The sequence below is a fragment of the Pelobates fuscus genome, chromosome 12, assembly GCF_036172605.1.
Source record: "Pelobates fuscus isolate aPelFus1 chromosome 12, aPelFus1.pri, whole genome shotgun sequence".
NCBI classification, from domain to species: Eukaryota; Metazoa; Chordata; class Amphibia; order Anura; family Pelobatidae; genus Pelobates; species Pelobates fuscus.
In genome coordinates, this window is record NC_086328.1 from 79,365,599 (window position 1) to 79,383,253 (window position 17,655).

At 36.2% G+C, this 17,655-nt stretch overlaps 15 non-coding genes across 15 annotated transcripts; all 15 read right to left on the bottom strand.

The window, feature by feature from the left end:
• Positions 1–334: 334 nt before the first annotated feature.
• TRNAA-UGC (transfer RNA alanine (anticodon UGC)) lies at positions 335–406 on the bottom strand. The gene has a single exon. It is a non-coding gene; the product is annotated as a tRNA-Ala (tRNA).
• Positions 407–1,390: 984 nt separating this feature from the next.
• On the bottom strand, positions 1,391–1,462 carry TRNAA-UGC (transfer RNA alanine (anticodon UGC)). Its single transcript has one exon. It is a non-coding gene; the product is annotated as a tRNA-Ala (tRNA).
• Positions 1,463–3,649: 2,187 nt separating this feature from the next.
• Positions 3,650–3,721, bottom strand: TRNAA-UGC (transfer RNA alanine (anticodon UGC)). The gene has a single exon. It is a non-coding gene; the product is annotated as a tRNA-Ala (tRNA).
• A 1,064-nt stretch (positions 3,722–4,785) lies between these two features.
• On the bottom strand, positions 4,786–4,857 carry TRNAA-UGC (transfer RNA alanine (anticodon UGC)). The gene has a single exon. It is a non-coding gene; the product is annotated as a tRNA-Ala (tRNA).
• Positions 4,858–5,921: 1,064 nt separating this feature from the next.
• On the bottom strand, positions 5,922–5,993 carry TRNAA-UGC (transfer RNA alanine (anticodon UGC)). Its single transcript has one exon. It is a non-coding gene; the product is annotated as a tRNA-Ala (tRNA).
• A 1,065-nt stretch (positions 5,994–7,058) lies between these two features.
• TRNAA-UGC (transfer RNA alanine (anticodon UGC)) lies at positions 7,059–7,130 on the bottom strand. The gene has a single exon. It is a non-coding gene; the product is annotated as a tRNA-Ala (tRNA).
• Positions 7,131–8,193: 1,063 nt separating this feature from the next.
• TRNAA-UGC (transfer RNA alanine (anticodon UGC)) lies at positions 8,194–8,265 on the bottom strand. Its single transcript has one exon. It is a non-coding gene; the product is annotated as a tRNA-Ala (tRNA).
• Positions 8,266–9,329: 1,064 nt separating this feature from the next.
• Positions 9,330–9,401, bottom strand: TRNAA-UGC (transfer RNA alanine (anticodon UGC)). The gene has a single exon. It is a non-coding gene; the product is annotated as a tRNA-Ala (tRNA).
• Positions 9,402–10,465: 1,064 nt separating this feature from the next.
• On the bottom strand, positions 10,466–10,537 carry TRNAA-UGC (transfer RNA alanine (anticodon UGC)). Its single transcript has one exon. It is a non-coding gene; the product is annotated as a tRNA-Ala (tRNA).
• A 1,065-nt stretch (positions 10,538–11,602) lies between these two features.
• Positions 11,603–11,674, bottom strand: TRNAA-UGC (transfer RNA alanine (anticodon UGC)). The gene has a single exon. It is a non-coding gene; the product is annotated as a tRNA-Ala (tRNA).
• A 1,063-nt stretch (positions 11,675–12,737) lies between these two features.
• Positions 12,738–12,809, bottom strand: TRNAA-UGC (transfer RNA alanine (anticodon UGC)). The gene has a single exon. It is a non-coding gene; the product is annotated as a tRNA-Ala (tRNA).
• Positions 12,810–13,872: 1,063 nt separating this feature from the next.
• TRNAA-UGC (transfer RNA alanine (anticodon UGC)) lies at positions 13,873–13,944 on the bottom strand. The gene has a single exon. It is a non-coding gene; the product is annotated as a tRNA-Ala (tRNA).
• A 1,063-nt stretch (positions 13,945–15,007) lies between these two features.
• On the bottom strand, positions 15,008–15,079 carry TRNAA-UGC (transfer RNA alanine (anticodon UGC)). Its single transcript has one exon. It is a non-coding gene; the product is annotated as a tRNA-Ala (tRNA).
• A 1,065-nt stretch (positions 15,080–16,144) lies between these two features.
• Positions 16,145–16,216, bottom strand: TRNAA-GGC (transfer RNA alanine (anticodon GGC)). Its single transcript has one exon. It is a non-coding gene; the product is annotated as a tRNA-Ala (tRNA).
• Positions 16,217–17,280: 1,064 nt separating this feature from the next.
• On the bottom strand, positions 17,281–17,352 carry TRNAA-UGC (transfer RNA alanine (anticodon UGC)). Its single transcript has one exon. It is a non-coding gene; the product is annotated as a tRNA-Ala (tRNA).
• Positions 17,353–17,655: the final 303 nt, after the last annotated feature.

Sequence of the window (17,655 nt, forward strand, 5' to 3'; positions counted from 1 at the left end):
TCTTTGGGAATAAGGAAATCTAATGCAGACTCTGTCCTCAGAAGGAAACCAGACACAGTATTTTTAAGACAAGAGAGGATTTGGAGCTTAAAGATTTTTCTTTGGATTGATACACTAATGTTGACATTGTTGTGTGATAATTACTAAATTGTAAAATTTTGACTTATTTAAAGAAGCTGTGACTAAAGCCGAGTTTGTGAATATTTTGAAAACATCACTTTTTGCCTACATATTTTTCTCGATACAATTCATCTTCTGGTGAATAAATTCTTCATTGGAACTATGTAAACAAAGTCACACATGCCGACTCTTCTAAATTAAAATTAATTGCACCTGGAGATGCCGGGGATTGAACCCGGGGCCTCATACATGCAAAGCATGCGCTCTACCACTGAGCTACATCCCCATTACATTGCTGCAGCATTACAGAACACGACACACAAATAGAACCTCGGCTCATTCGAAAAAATAGCCTTGTCTATTTTTTTAAATAAAGTTCGTCTGAGGACTGTAGATTGCAAAATAGTTAAAAGCCTCAGATGTATATTAACAGAGGTAATAGTTGGACACATTTAACCACATCCAATGATTGTTTAGGACTCCTAGCCTACGTATGGTAACTTAGTGTCAATTGTTATATCAGATGGCTTAAATGCCCTTCCATTTATGACTTTATTGGTCAAAATATGAAGTTCTTCACTAAGTATATCATCTTCTTATCCAAAAATTATCCTCTTTTACTCGGGGAGTGAGGACCTATAATCGATTTACTGACACCTCATGGACACCAGGCACCAGATTTTCTGAGACAGCAGTGAACAGGATCTTAGCAGATGTTTAATTAAGTTTGCTCACTCAACTCTAAATTGTTCAAAATCAAAACCTGAATTGCATTTTCTTTTCGGCTAAACGTTCCAAGCTGTGGAAGGAGCTATGTTGGACTCTTTTCTAAAACATCAGCCTTGAAACAATTTTAATAAAGCTTCTGTAGCCAAAGAAATGAAATTCTCATGAGAAGTCACTAAAACTACGAATGTGAGGTCAAGGAAACTTCCCGAAACTCTAGAATTTAAGTAGGATACGCCATATACACTATTAAAAACCCACTTAGAGAAGTTGGCAACGCTATGCTATTTTCTTTGGGAATAAGGAAATCTAATGCAGACTCTGTCCTCAGAAGGAAACCAGACACAGGATTACTAAATTGTAAAATTTTGACTTATTTAAAGAAGCTGTGACTAAAGCCGAGTTTGTGAATATTTTGAAAACATCACTTTTTGCCTACATATTTTTCTCGATACAATTCATCTTCTGGTGAATAAATTCTTCATTGGAACTATGTAAACAAAGTCACTCATGCCGACTCTTCTAAATTAAAATTAATTGCACCTGGAGATGCCGGGGATTGAACCCGGGGCCTCATACATGCAAAGCATGCGCTCTACCACTGAGCTACATCCCCATTACATTGCTGCAGCATTACAGAACATGACACACAAATAGAACCTCGGCTCATTCGAAAAAATAGCCTTGTCTATTTTTTTTAATAAAGTTTGTCTGAGGACTGTAGATTGCAAAATAGTTAAAAGCCTCAGATGTATATTAACAGAGGTAATAGTTGGACACATTTAACCACATCCAATGATTGTTTAGGACTCCTAGCCTACGTATGGTAACTTAGTGTCAATTGTTATATCAGATGGCTTAAATGCCCTTCCATTTATGACTTTATTGGTCAAAATATGAAGTTCTTCACTAAGTATATCATCTTCTTATCCAAAAATTATCCTCTTTTACTCGGGGAGTGAGGACCTATAATCGATTTACTGACACCTCATGGACACCAGGCACCAGATTTTCTGAGACAGCAGTGAACAGGATCTTAGCAGATGTTTAATTAAGTTTGCTCACTCAACTCTAAATTGTTCAAAATCAAAACCTGAATTGCATTTTCTTTTCGGCTAAACGTTCCAAGCTGTGAAAGGAGCTATGTTGGACTCTTTTCTAAAACATCAGCCTTGAAACTATTTTAATAAAGCTTCTGTAGCCAAAGAAATGAAATTCTCATGAGAAGTCACTAAAACTACGAATGTGAGGTCAAGGAAACTTCCCGAAACTCTAGAATTTAAGTAGGATACGCCATATACACTATTAAAACCCCACTTAGAGAAGTTGGCAACGCTATGCTATTTTCTTTGGGAATAAGGAAATCTAATGCAGACTCTGTCCTCAGAAGGAAACCAGACACAGGATTTTTAAGACAAGAGAGGATTTGGAGCTTAAAGATTTTTCTTTGGATTGATACACTAATGTTGACATTGTTGTGTGATAATTACTAAATTGTAAAATTTTGACTTATTTAAAGAAGCTGTGACTAAAGCCGAGTTTGTGAATATTTTGAAAACATCACTTTTTGCCTACATATTTTTCTCGATACAATTCATCTTCTGGTGAATAAATTCTTCATTGGAACTATGTAAACAAAGTCACTCATGCCGACTCTTCTAAATTAAAATTAATTGCACCTGGAGATGCCGGGGCCTCATACATGCAAAGCATGCGCTCTACCACTGAGCTACATCCCCATTACATTGCTGCAGCATTACAGAACACGACACACAAATAGAACCTCGGCTCATTTGAAAAAATAGCCTTGTCTATTTTTTTTAATAAAGTTCGTCTGAGGACTGTAGATTGCAAAATAGTTAAAAGCCTCAGATGTATATTAACAGAGGTAATAGTTGGACACATTTAACCACATCCAATGATTGTTTAGGACTCCTAGCCTACGTATGGTAACTTAGTGTCAATTGTTATATCAGATGGCTTAAATGCCCTTCCATTTATGACTTTATTGGTCAAAATATGAAGTTCTTCACTAAGTATATCATCTTCTTATCCAAAAATTATCCTCTTTTACTCGTGGAGTGAGGACCTATAATCGATTTACTGACACCTCATGGACACCAGGCACCAGATTTTCTGAGACAGCAGTGAACAGGATCTTAGCAGATGTTTAATTAAGTTTGCTCACTCAACTCTAAATTGTTCAAAATCAAAACCTGAATTGCATTTTCTTTTCGGCTAAAGGTTCCAAGCTGTGGAAGGAGCTATGTTGGACTCTTTTCTAAAACATCAGCCTTGAAACAATTTTAATAAAGCTTCTGTAGCCAAAGAAATGAAATTCTCATGAGAAGTCACTTCAACTACGAATGTGAGGTCAAGGAAACTTCCCGAAACTCTAGAATTTAAGTAGGATACGCCATATACACTATTAAAAACCCACTTAGAGAAGTTGGCAACGCTATGCTATTTTCTTTGGGAATAAGGAAATCTAATGCAGACTCTGTCCTCAGAAGGAAACCAGACACAGGATTTTTAAGACAAGAGAGGATTTGGAGCTTAAAGATTTTTCTTTGGATTGATACACTAATGTTGACATTGTTGTGTGATAATTACTAAATTGTAAAATTTTGACTTATTTAAAGAAGCTGTGACTAAAGCCGAGTTTGTGAATATTTTGAAAACATCACTTTTTGCCTACATATTTTTCTCGATACAATTCATCTTCTGGTGAATAAATTCTTCATTGGAACTATGTAAACAAAGTCACTCATGCCGACTCTTCTAAATTAAAATTAATTGCACCTGGAGATGCCGGGGATTGAACCCGGGGCCTCATACATGCAAAGCATGCGCTCTACCACTGAGCTACATCCCCATTACATTGCTGCAGCATTACAGAACACGACACACAAATAGAACCTCGGCTCATTCGAAAAAATAGCCTTGTCTATTTTTTTTTAATAAAGTTCGTCTGAGGACTGTAGATTGCAAAATAGTTAAAAGCCTCAGATGTATATTAACAGAGGTAATAGTTGGACACATTTAACCACATCCAATGATTGTTTAGGACTCCTAGCCTACGTATGGTAACTTAGTGTCAATTGTTATATCAGATGGCTTAAATGCCCTTCCATTTATGACTTTATTGGTCAAAATATGAAGTTCTTCACTAAGTATATCATCTTCTTATCCAAAAATTATCCTCTTTTACTCGGGGAATGAGGACCTATAATCGATTTACTGACACCTCATGGACACCAGGCACCAGATTTTCTGAGACAGCAGTGAACAGGATCTTAGCAGATGTTTAATTAAGTTTGCTCACTCAACTCTAAATTGTTCAAAATCAAAACCTGAATTGCATTTTCTTTTCGGCTAAACGTTCCAAGCTGTGGAAGGTCCATGTTGGACTCTTTTCTAAAACATCAGCCTTGAAACAATTTTAATAAAGCTTCTGTAGCCAAAGAAATGAAATTCTCATGAGAAGTCACTAAAACTACGAATGTGAGGTCAAGGAAACTTCCCGAAACTCTAGAATTTAAGTAGGATACGCCATATACACTATTAAAAACCCACTTAGAGAAGTTGGCAACGCTATGCTATTTTCCTTGGGAATAAGGAAATCTAATGCAGACTCTGTCCTCAGAAGGAAACCAGACACAGGATTTTTAAGACAAGAGAGGATTTGGAGCTTAAAGATTTTTCTTTGGATTGATACACTAATGTTGACATTGTTGTGTGATAATTACTAAATTGTAAAATTTTGACTTATTTAAAGAAGCTGTGACTAAAGCCGAGTTTGTGAATATTTTGAAAACATCACTTTTTGCCTACATATTTTTCTCGATACAATTCATCTTCTGGTGAATAAATTCTTCATTGGAACTATGTAAACAAAGTCACTCATGCCGACTCTTCTAAATTAAAATTAATTGCACCTGGAGATGCCGGGGATTGAACCCGGGGCCTCATACATGCAAAGCATGCGCTCTACCACTGAACTACATCCCCATTACATTGCTGCAGCATTACAGAACACGACACACAAATAGAACCTCGGCTCATTCGAAAAAATAGCCTTGTCTATTTTTTTTAATAAAGTTCGTCTGAGGACTGTAGATTGCAAAATAGTTAAAAGCCTCAGATGTATATTAACAGAGGTAATAGTTGGACACATTTAACCACATCCAATGATTGTTTAGGACTCCTAGCCTACGTATGGTAACTTAGTGTCAATTGTTATATCAGATGGCTTAAATGCCCTTTCATTTATGACTTTATTGGTCAAAATATGAAGTTCTTCCCTAAGTATATCATCTTCTTATCCAAAAATTATCCTCTTTTACTCGGGGAGTGAGGACCTATAATCGATTTACTGACACTTCATGGACACCAGGCACCAGATTTTCTGAGACAGCAGTGAACAGGATCTTAGCAGATGTTTAATTAAGTTTGCTCACTCAACTCTAAATTGTTCAAAATCAAAACCTGAATTGCATTTTCTTTTCGGCTAAAGGTTCCAAGCTGTGGAAGGAGCTATGTTGGACTCTTTTCTAAAACATCAGCCTTGAAACAATTTTAATAAAGCTTCTGTAGCCAAAGAAATGAAATTCTCATGAGAAGTCACTAAAACTACGAATGTGAGGTCAAGGAAACTTCCCGAAACTCTAGAATTTAAGTAGGATACGCCATATACACTATTAAAAACCCACTTAGAGAAGTTGGCAACGCTATGCTATTTTCTTTGGGAATAAGGAAATCTAATGCAGACTCTGTCCTCAGAAGGAAACCAGACACAGGATTTTTAAGACAAGAGAGGATTTGGAGCTTAAAGATTTTTCTTTGGATTGATACACTAATGTTGACATTGTTGTGTGATAATTACTAAATTGTAAAATTTTGACTTATTTAAAGAAGCTGTGACTAAAGCCGAGTTTGTGAATATTTTGAAAACATCACTTTTTGCCTACATATTTTTCTCGATACAATTCATCTTCTGGTGAATAAATTCTTCATTGGAACTATGTAAACAAAGTCACTCATGCCGACTCTTCTAAATTAAAATTAATTGCACCTGGAGATGCCGGGGATTGAACCCGGGGCCTCATACATGCAAAGCATGCGCTCTACCACTGAGCTACATCCCCATATTACTGTTGCAGCATTACAGAACACGACACACAAATAGAACCTCGGCTAATTCGAAAAAATAGCCTTGTCTATTTTTTTTTTAATAAAGTTCGTCTGAGGACTGTAGATTGCAAAATAGTTAAAAGCCTCAGATGTATATTAACAGAGGTAATAGTTGGACACATTTAACCACATCCAATGATTGTTTAGGACTCCTAGCCTACGTATGGTAACTTAGTGTCAATTGTTATATCAGATGGCTTAAATGCCCTTCCATTTATGACTTTATTGGTCAAAATATGAAGTTCTTCACTAAGTATATCATCTTCTTATCCAAAAATTATCCTCTTTTACTCGGGGAATGAGGACCTATAATCGATTTACTGACACCTCATGGACACCAGGCACCAGATTTTCTGAGACAGCAGTGAACAGGATCTTAGCAGATGTTTAATTAAGTTTGCTCACTCAACTCTAAATTGTTCAAAATCAAAACCTGAATTGCATTTTCTTTTCGGCTAAACGTTCCAAGCTGTGGAAGGTCCATGTTGGACTCTTTTCTAAAACATCAGCCTTGAAACAATTTTAATAAAGCTTCTGTAGCCAAAGAAATGAAATTCTCATGAGAAGTCACTAAAACTACGAATGTGAGGTCAAGGAAACTTCCCGAAACTCTAGAATTTAAGTAGGATACGCCATATACACTATTAAAAACCCACTTAGAGAAGTTGGCAACGCTATGCTATTTTCTTTGGGAATAAGGAAATCTAATGCAGACTCTGTCCTCAGAAGGAAACCAAACACAGGATTTTTAAGACAAGAGAGGATTTGGAGCTTAAAGATTTTTCTTTGGATTGATACACTAATGTTGACATTGTTGTGTGATAATTACTAAATTGTAAAATTTTGACTTATTTAAAGAAGCTGTGACTAAAGCCGAGTTTGTGAATATTTTGAAAACATCACTTTTTGCCTACATATTTTTCTCGATACAATTCATCTTCTGGTGAATAAATTCTTCATTGGAACTATGTAAACAAAGTCACTCATGCCGACTCTTCTAAATTAAAATTAATTGCACCTGGAGATGCCGGGGATTGAACCCGGGGCCTCATACATGCAAAGCATGCGCTCTACCACTGAGCTACATCCCCATTACATTGCTGCAGCATTACAGAACACGACACACAAATAGAACCTCGGCTCATTTGAAAAAATAGCCTTGTCTATTTTTTTTAATAAAGTTCGTCTGAGGACTGTAGATTGCAAAATAGTTAAAAGCCTCAGATGTATATTAACAGAGGTAATAGTTGGACACATTTAACCACATCCAATGATTGTTTAGGACTCCTAGCCTACGTATGGTAACTTAGTGTCAATTGTTATATCAGATGGCTTAAATGCCCTTCCATTTATGACTTTATTGGTCAAAATATTAAGTTCTTCACTAAGTATATCATCTTCTTATCCAAAAATTATCCTCTTTTACTCGTGGAGTGAGGACCTATAATCGATTTACTGACACCTCATGGACACCAGGCACCAGATTTTCTGAGACAGCAGTGAACAGGATCTTAGCAGATGTTTAATTAAGTTTGCTCACTCAACTCTAAATTGTTCAAAATCAAAACCTGAATTGCATTTTCTTTTCGGCTAAACGTTCCAAGCTGTGGAAGATTCATGTTGGACTCTTTTCTAAAACATCAGCCTTGAAACAATTTTAATAAAGCTTCTGTAGCCAAAGAAATGAAATTCTCATGAGAAGTCACTAAAACTACGAATGTGAGGTCAAGGAAACTTCCCGAAACTCTAGAATTTAAGTAGGATACGCCATATACACTATTAAAAACCCACTTAGAGAAGTTGGCAACGCTATGCTATTTTCTTTGGGAATAAGGAAATCTAATGCAGACTCTGTCCTCAGAAGGAAACCAGACACAGGCTTTTTAAGACAAGAGAGGATTTGGAGCTTAAAGATTTTTCTTTGGATTGATACACTAATGTTGACATTGTTGTGTGATAATTACTAAATTGTAAAATTTTGACTTATTTAAAGAAGCTGTGACTAAAGCCGAGTTTGTGAATATTTTGAAAACATCACTTTTTGCCTACATATTTTTCTCGATACAATTCATCTTCTGGTGAATAAATTCTTCATTGGAACTATGTAAACAAAGTCACTCATGCCGACTCTTCTAAATTAAAATTAATTGCACCTGGAGATGCCGGGGATTGAACCCGGGGCCTCATACATGCAAAGCATGCGCTCTACCACTGAGCTACATCCCCATTACATTGCTGCAGCATTACAGAACACGACACACAAATAGAACCTCGGCTCATTCGAAAAAATAGCCTTGTCTATTTTTTTTTAATAAAGTTCGTCTGAGGACTGTAGATTGCAAAATAGTTAAAAGCCTCAGATGTATATTAACAGAGGTAATAGTTGGACACATTTAACCACATCCAATGATTGTTTAGGACTCCTAGCCTACGTATGGTAACTTAGTGTCAATTGTTATATCAGATGGCTTAAATGCCCTTCCATTTATGACTTTATTGGTCAAAATATGAAGTTCTTCACTAAATATATCATCTTCTTATCCAAAAATTATCCTCTTTTACTCGGGGAATGAGGACCTATAATCGATTTACTGACACCTCATGGACACCAGGCACCAGATTTTCTGAGACAGCAGTGAACAGGATCTTAGCAGATGTTTAATTAAGTTTGCTCACTCAACTCTAAATTGTTCAAAATCAAAACCTGAATTGCATTTTCTTTTCGGCTAAACGTTCCAAGCTGTGGAAGGTCCATGTTGGACTCTTTTCTAAAACATCAGCCTTGAAACAATTTTAATAAAGCTTCTGTAGCCAAAGAAATGAAATTCTCATGAGAAGTCACTAAAACTACGAATGTGAGGTCAAGGAAACTTCCCGAAACTCTAGAATTTAAGTAGGATACGCCATATACACTATTAAAAACCCACTTAGAGAAGTTGGCAACGCTATGCTATTTTCCTTGGGAATAAGGAAATCTAATGCAGACTCTGTCCTCAGAAGGAAACCAGACACAGGATTTTTAAGACAAGAGAGGATTTGGAGCTTAAAGATTTTTCTTTGGATTGATACACTAATGTTGACATTGTTGTGTGATAATTACTAAATTGTAAAATTTTGACTTATTTAAAGAAGCTGTGACTAAAGCCGAGTTTGTGAATATTTTGAAAACATCACTTTTTGCCTACATATTTTTCTCGATACAATTCATCTTCTGGTGAATAAATTCTTCATTGGAACTATGTAAACAAAGTCACTCATGCCGACTCTTCTAAATTAAAATTAATTGCACCTGGAGATGCCGGGGATTGAACCCGGGGCCTCATACATGCAAAGCATGCGCTCTACCACTGAGCTACATCCCCATTACATTGCTGCAGCATTACAGAACACGACACACAAATAGAACCTCGGCTCATTCGAAAAAATAGCCTTGTCTATTTTTTTTTAATAAAGTTCGTCTGAGGACTGTAGATTGCAAAATAGTTAAAAGCCTCAGATGTATATTAACAGAGGTAATAGTTGGACACATTTAACCACATCCAATGATTGTTTAGGACTCCTAGCCTACGTATGGTAACTTAGTGTCAATTGTTATATCAGATGGCTTAAATGCCCTTCCATTTATGACTTTATTGGTCAAAATATGAAGTTCTTCACTAAATATATCATCTTCTTATCCAAAAATTATCCTCTTTTACTCGGGGAATGAGGACCTATAATCGATTTACTGACACCTCATGGACACCAGGCACCAGATTTTCTGAGACAGCAGTGAACAGGATCTTAGCAGATGTTTAATTAAGTTTGCTCACTCAACTCTAAATTGTTCAAAATCAAAACCTGAATTGCATTTTCTTTTCGGCTAAACGTTCCAAGCTGTGGAAGGTCCATGTTGGACTCTTTTCTAAAACATCAGCCTTGAAACAATTTTAATAAAGCTTCTGTAGCCAAAGAAATGAAATTCTCATGAGAAGTCACTAAAACTACGAATGTGAGGTCAAGGAAACTTCCCGAAACTCTAGAATTTAAGTAGGATACGCCATATACACTATTAAAAACCCACTTAGAGAAGTTGGCAACGCTATGCTATTTTCCTTGGGAATAAGGAAATCTAATGCAGACTCTGTCCTCAGAAGGAAACCAGACACAGGATTTTTAAGACAAGAGAGGATTTGGAGCTTAAAGATTTTTCTTTGGATTGATACACTAATGTTGACATTGTTGTGTGATAATTACTAAATTGTAAAATTTTGACTTATTTAAAGAAGCTGTGACTAAAGCCGAGTTTGTGAATATTTTGAAAACATCACTTTTTGCCTACATATTTTTCTCGATACAATTCATCTTCTGGTGAATAAATTCTTCATTGGAACTATGTAAACAAAGTCACTCATGCCGACTCTTCTAAATTAAAATTAATTGCACCTGGAGATGCCGGGGATTGAACCCGGGGCCTCATACATGCAAAGCATGCGCTCTACCACTGAGCTACATCCCCATTACATTGCGGCAGCATTACAGAACACGACACACAAATAGAACCTCGGCTCATTCGAAAAAATAGCCTTGTCTATTTTTTTTTAATAAAGTTCGTCTGAGGACTGTAGATTGCAAAATAGTTAAAAGCCTCAGATGTATATTAACAGAGGTAATAGTTGGACACATTTAACCACATCCAATGATTGTTTAGGACTCCTAGCCTACGTATGGTAACTTAGTGTCAATTGTTATATCAGATGGCTTAAATGCCCTTCCATTTATGACTTTATTGGTCAAAATATGAAGTTCTTCACTAAGTATATCATCTTCTTATCCAAAAATTATCCTCTTTTACTCGGGGAATGAGGACCTATAATCGATTTACTGACACCTCATGGACACCAGGCACCAGATTTTCTGAGACAGCAGTGAACAGGATCTTAGCAGATGTTTAATTAAGTTTGCTCACTCAACTCTAAATTGTTCAAAATCAAAACCTGAATTGCATTTTCTTTTCGGCTAAACGTTCCAAGCTGTGGAAGGAGCTATGTTCTACTCTTTTCTAAAACATCAGCCTTGAAACAATTTTAATAAAGCTTCTGTAGCCAAAGAAATGAAATTCTCATGAGAAGTCACTAAAACTACGAATGTGAGGTCAAGGAAACTTCCCGAAACTCTAGAATTTAAGTAGGATACGCCATATACACTATTAAAACCCCACTTAGAGAAGTTGGCAACGCTATGCTATTTTCTTTGGGAATAAGGAAATCTAATGCAGACTCTGTCCTCAGAAGGAAACCAGACACAGGATTTTTAAGACAAGAGAGGATTTGGAGCTTAAAGATTTTTCTTTGGATTGATACACTAATGTTGACATTGTTGTGTGATAATTACTAAATTGTAAAATTTTGACTTATTTAAAGAAGCTGTGACTAAAGCCGAGTTTGTGAATATTTTGAAAACATCACTTTTTGCCTACATATTTTTCTCGATACAATTCATCTTCTGGTGAATAAATTCTTCATTGGAACTATGTAAACAAAGTCACTCATGCCGACTCTTCTAAATTAAAATTAATTGCACCTGGAGATGCCGGGGATTGAACCCGGGGCCTCATACATGCAAAGCATGCGCTCTACCACTGAGCTACATCCCCATTACATTGCTGCAGCATTACAGAACACGACACACAAATAGAACCTCGGCTCATTCGAAAAAATAGCCTTGTCTATTTTTTTTAATAAAGTTCGTCTGAGGACTGTAGATTGCAAAATAGTTAAAAGCCTCAGATGTATATTAACAGAGGTAATAGTTGGACACATTTAACCACATCCAATGATTGTTTAGGACTCCTAGCCTACGTATGGTAACTTAGTGTCAATTGTTATATCAGATGGCTTAAATGCCCTTCCATTTATGACTTTATTGGTCAAAATATGAAGTTCTTCACTAAGTATATCATCTTCTTATCCAAAAATTATCCTCTTTTACTCGGGGAATGAGGACCTATAATCGATTTACTGACACCTCATGGACACCAGGCACCAGATTTTCTGAGACAGCAGTGAACAGGATCTTAGCAGATGTTTAATTAAGTTTGCTCACTCAACTCTAAATTGTTCAAAATCAAAACCTGAATTGCATTTTCTTTTCGGCTAAACGTTCCAAGCTGTGGAAGGTCCATGTTGGACTCTTTTCTAAAACATCAGCCTTGAAACAATTTTAATAAAGCTTCTGTAGCCAAAGAAATGAAATTCTCATGAGAAGTCACTAAAACTACGAATGTGAGGTCAAGGAAACTTCCCGAAACTCTAGAATTTAAGTAGGATACGCCATATACACTATTAAAAACCCACTTAGAGAAGTTGGCAACGCTATGCTATTTTCCTTGGGAATAAGGAAATCTAATGCAGACTCTGTCCTCAGAAGGAAACCAGACACAGGATTTTTAAGACAAGAGAGGATTTGGAGCTTAAAGATTTTTCTTTGGATTGATACACTAATGTTGACATTGTTGTGTGATAATTACTAAATTGTAAAATTTTGACTTATTTAAAGAAGCTGTGACTAAAGCCGAGTTTGTGAATATTTTGAAAACATCACTTTTTGCCTACATATTTTTCTCGATACAATTCATCTTCTGGTGAATAAATTCTTCATTGGAACTATGTAAACAAAGTCACACATGCCGACTCTTCTAAATTAAAATTAATTGCACCTGGAGATGCCGGGGATTGAACCCGGGGCCTCATACATGCAAAGCATGCGCTCTACCACTGAGCTACATCCCCATTACATTGCTGCAGCATTACAGAACACGACACACAAATAGAACCTCGGCTCATTCGAAAAAATAGCCTTGTCTATTTTTTTTAATAAAGTTCGTCTGAGGACTGTAGATTGCAAAATAGTTAAAAGCCTCAGATGTATATTAACAGAGGTAATAGTTGGACACATTTAACCACATCCAATGATTGTTTAGGACTCCTAGCCTACGTATGGTAACTTAGTGTCAATTGTTATATCAGATGGCTTAAATGCCCTTCCATTTATGACTTTATTGGTCAAAATATGAAGTTCTTCACTAAGTATATCATCTTCTTATCCAAAAATTATCCTCTTTTACTCGGGGAATGAGGACCTATAATCGATTTACTGACACCTCATGGACACCAGGCACCAGATTTTCTGAGACAGCAGTGAACAGGATCTTAGCAGATGTTTAATTAAGTTTGCTCACTCAACTCTAAATTGTTCAAAATCAAAACCTGAATTGCATTTTCTTTTCGGCTAAACGTTCCAAGCTGTGGAAGGTCCATGTTGGACTCTTTTCTAAAACATCAGCCTTGAAACAATTTTAATAAAGCTTCTGTAGCCAAAGAAATGAAATTCTCATGAGAAGTCACTAAAACTACGAATGTGAGGTCAAGGAAACTTCCCGAAACTCTAGAATTTAAGTAGGATACGCCATATACACTATTAAAAACCCACTTAGAGAAGTTGGCAACGCTATGCTATTTTCTTTGGGAATAAGGAAATCTAATGCAGACTCTGTCCTCAGAAGGAAACCAGACACAGGATTTTTAAGACAAGAGAGGATTTGGAGCTTAAAGATTTTTCTTTGGATTGATACACTAATGTTGACATTGTTGTGTGATAATTACTAAATTGTAAAATTTTGACTTATTTAAAGAAGCTGTGACTAAAGCCGAGTTTGTGAATATTTTGAAAACATCACTTTTTGCCTACATATTTTTCTCGATACAATTCATCTTCTGGTGAATAAATTCTTCATTGGAACTATGTAAACAAAGTCACTCATGCCGACTCTTCTAAATTAAAATTAATTGCACCTGGAGATGCCGGGGATTGAACCCGGGGCCTCATACATGCAAAGCATGCGCTCTACCACTGAGCTACATCCCCATTACATTGCTGCAGCATTACAGAACACGACACACAAATAGAACCTCGGCTCATTCGAAAAAATAGCCTTGTCTATTTTTTTTTAATAAAGTTCGTCTGAGGACTGTAGATTGCAAAATAGTTAAAAGCCTCAGATGTATATTAACAGAGGTAATAGTTGGACACATTTAACCACATCCAATGATTGTTTAGGACTCCTAGCCTACGTATGGTAACTTAGTGTCAATTGTTATATCAGATGGCTTAAATGCCCTTCCATTTATGACTTTATTGGTCAAAATATGAAGTTCTTCACTAAGTATATCATCTTCTTATCCAAAAATTATCCTCTTTAACTCGAGAATGAGGACCTATAATCGATTTACTGACACCTCATGGACACCAGGCACCAGATTTTCTGAGACAGCAGTGAACAGGATCTTAGCAGATGTTTAATTAAGTTTGCTCACTCAACTCTAAATTGTTCAAAATCAAAACCTGAATTGCATTTTCTTTTCGGCTAAACGTTCCAAGCTGTGGAAGGTCCATGTTGGACTCTTTTCTAAAACATCAGCCTTGAAACAATTTTAATAAAGCTTCTGTAGCCAAAGAAATGAAATTCTCATGAGAAGTCACTAAAACTACGAATGTGAGGTCAAGGAAACTTCCCGAAACTCTAGAATTTAAGTAGGATACGCCATATACACTATTAAAAACCCACTTAGAGAAGTTGGCAACGCTATGCTATTTTCCTTGGGAATAAGGAAATCTAATGCAGACTCTGTCCTCAGAAGGAAACCAGACACAGGATTTTTAAGACAAGAGAGGATTTGGAGCTTAAAGATTTTTCTTTGGATTGATACACTAATGTTGACATTGTTGTGTGATAATTACTAAATTGTAAAATTTTGACTTATTTAAAGAAGCTGTGACTAAAGCCGAGTTTGTGAATATTTTGAAAACATCACTTTTTGCCTACATATTTTTCTCGATACAATTCATCTTCTGGTGAATAAATTCTTCATTGGAACTATGTAAACAAAGTCACTCATGCCGACTCTTCTAAATTAAAATTAATTGCACCTGGAGATGCCGGGGATTGAACCCGGGGCCTCATACATGCAAAGCATGCGCTCTACCACTGAGCTACATCCCCATTACATTGCTGCAGCATTACAGAACACGACACACAAATAGAACCTCGGCTCATTCGAAAAAATAGCCTTGTCTATTTTTTTTTAATAAAGTTCGTCTGAGGACTGTAGATTGCAAAATAGTTAAAAGCCTCAGATGTATATTAACAGAGGTAATAGTTGGACACATTTAACCACATCCAATGATTGTTTAGGACTCCTAGCTTACGTATGGTAACTTAGTGTCAATTGTTATATCAGATGGCTTAAATGCCCTTCCATTTATGACTTTATTGGTCAAAATATGAAGTTCTTCACTAAGTATATCATCTTCTTATCCAAAAATTATCCTCTTTTACTCGGGGAATGAGGACCTATAATCGATTTACTGACACCTCATGGACACCAGGCACCAGATTTTCTGAGACAGCAGTGAACAGGATCTTAGCAGATGTTTAATTAAGTTTGCTCACTCAACTCTAAATTGTTCAAAATCAAAACCTGAATTGCATTTTCTTTTCGGCTAAACGTTCCAAGCTGTGGAAGGAGCTATGTTCTACTCTTTTCTAAAACATCAGCCTTGAAACAATTTTAATAAAGCTTCTGTAGCCAAAGAAATGAAATTCTCATGAGAAGTCACTAAAACTACGAATGTGAGGTCAAGGAAACTTCCCGAAACTCTAGAATTTAAGTAGGATACGCCATATACACTATTAAAACCCCACTTAGAGAAGTTGGCAACGCTATGCTATTTTCTTTGGGAATAAGGAAATCTAATGCAGACTCTGTCCTCAGAAGGAAACCAGACACAGGATTTTTAAGACAAGAGAGGATTTGGAGCTTAAAGATTTTTCTTTGGATTGATACACTAATGTTGACATTGTTGTGTGATAATTACTAAATTGTAAAATTTTGACTTATTTAAAGAAGCTGTGACTAAAGCCGAGTTTGTGAATATTTTGAAAACATCACTTTTTGCCTACATATTTTTCTCGATACAATTCATCTTCTGGTGAATAAATTCTTCATTGGAACTATGTAAACAAAGTCACTCATGCCGACTCTTCTAAATTAAAATTAATTGCACCTGGAGATGCCGGGGATTGAACCCGGGGCCTCATACATGCCAAGCATGCGCTCTACCACTGAGCTACATCCCCATTACATTGCTGCAGCATTACAGAACACGACACACAAATAGAACCTCGGCTCATTCGAAAAAATAGCCTTGTCTATTTTTTTTAATAAAGTTCGTCTGAGGACTGTAGATTGCAAAATAGTTAAAAGCCTCAGATGTATATTAACAGAGGTAATAGTTGGACACATTTAACCACATCCAATGATTGTTTAGGACTCCTAGCCTACGTATGGTAACTTAGTGTCAATTGTTATATCAGATGGCTTAAATGCCCTTCCATTTATGACTTTATTGGTCAAAATATGAAGTTCTTCACTAAGTATATCATCTTCTTATCCAAAAATTATCCTCTTTTACTCGGGGAATGAGGACCTATAATCGATTTACTGACACCTCATGGACACCAGGCACCAGATTTTCTGAGACAGCAGTGAACAGGATCTTAGCAGATGTTTAATTAAGTTTGCTCACTCAACTCTAAATTGTTCAAAATCAAAACCTGAATTGCATTTTCTTTTCGGCTAAACGTTCCAAGCTGTGGAAGGAGCTATGTTCTACTCTTTTCTAAAACATCAGCCTTGAAACAATTTTAATAAAGCTTCTGTAGCCAAAGAAATGAAATTCTCATGAGAAGTCACTAAAACTACGAATGTGAGGTCAAGGAAACTTCCCGAAACTCTAGAATTTAAGTAGGATACGCCATATACACTATTAAAACCCCACTTAGAGAAGTTGGCAACGCTATGCTATTTTCTTTGGGAATAAGGAAATCTAATGCAGACTCTGTCCTCAGAAGGAAACCAGACACAGGATTTTTAAGACAAGAGAGGATTTGGAGCTTAAAGATTTTTCTTTGGATTGATACACTAATGTTGACATTGTTGTGTGATAATTACTAAATTGTAAAATTTTGACTTATTTAAAGAAGCTGTGACTAAAGCCGAGTTTGTGAATATTTTGAAAACATCACTTTTTGCCTACATATTTTTCTCGATACAATTCATCTTCTGGTGAATAAATTCTTCATTGGAACTATGTAAACAAAGTCACTCATGCCGACTCTTCTAAATTAAAATTAATTGCACCTGGAGATGCCGGGGATTGAACCCGGGGCCTCATACATGCAAAGCATGCGCTCTACCACTGAGCTACATCCCCATTACATTGCTGCAGCATTACAGAACACGACACACAAATAGAACCTCGGCTCATTCGAAAATATAGCCTTGTCTATTTTTTTTAATAAAGTTCGTCTGAGGACTGTAGATTGCAAAATAGTTAAAAGCCTCAGATGTATATTAACAGAGGTAATAGTTGGACACATTTAACCACATCCAATGATTGTTTAGGACTCCTAGCCTACGTATGGTAACTTAGTGTCAATTGTTATATCAGATGGCTTAAATGCCCTTCCATTTATGACTTTATTGGTCAAAATATGAAGTTCTTCACTAAGTATAT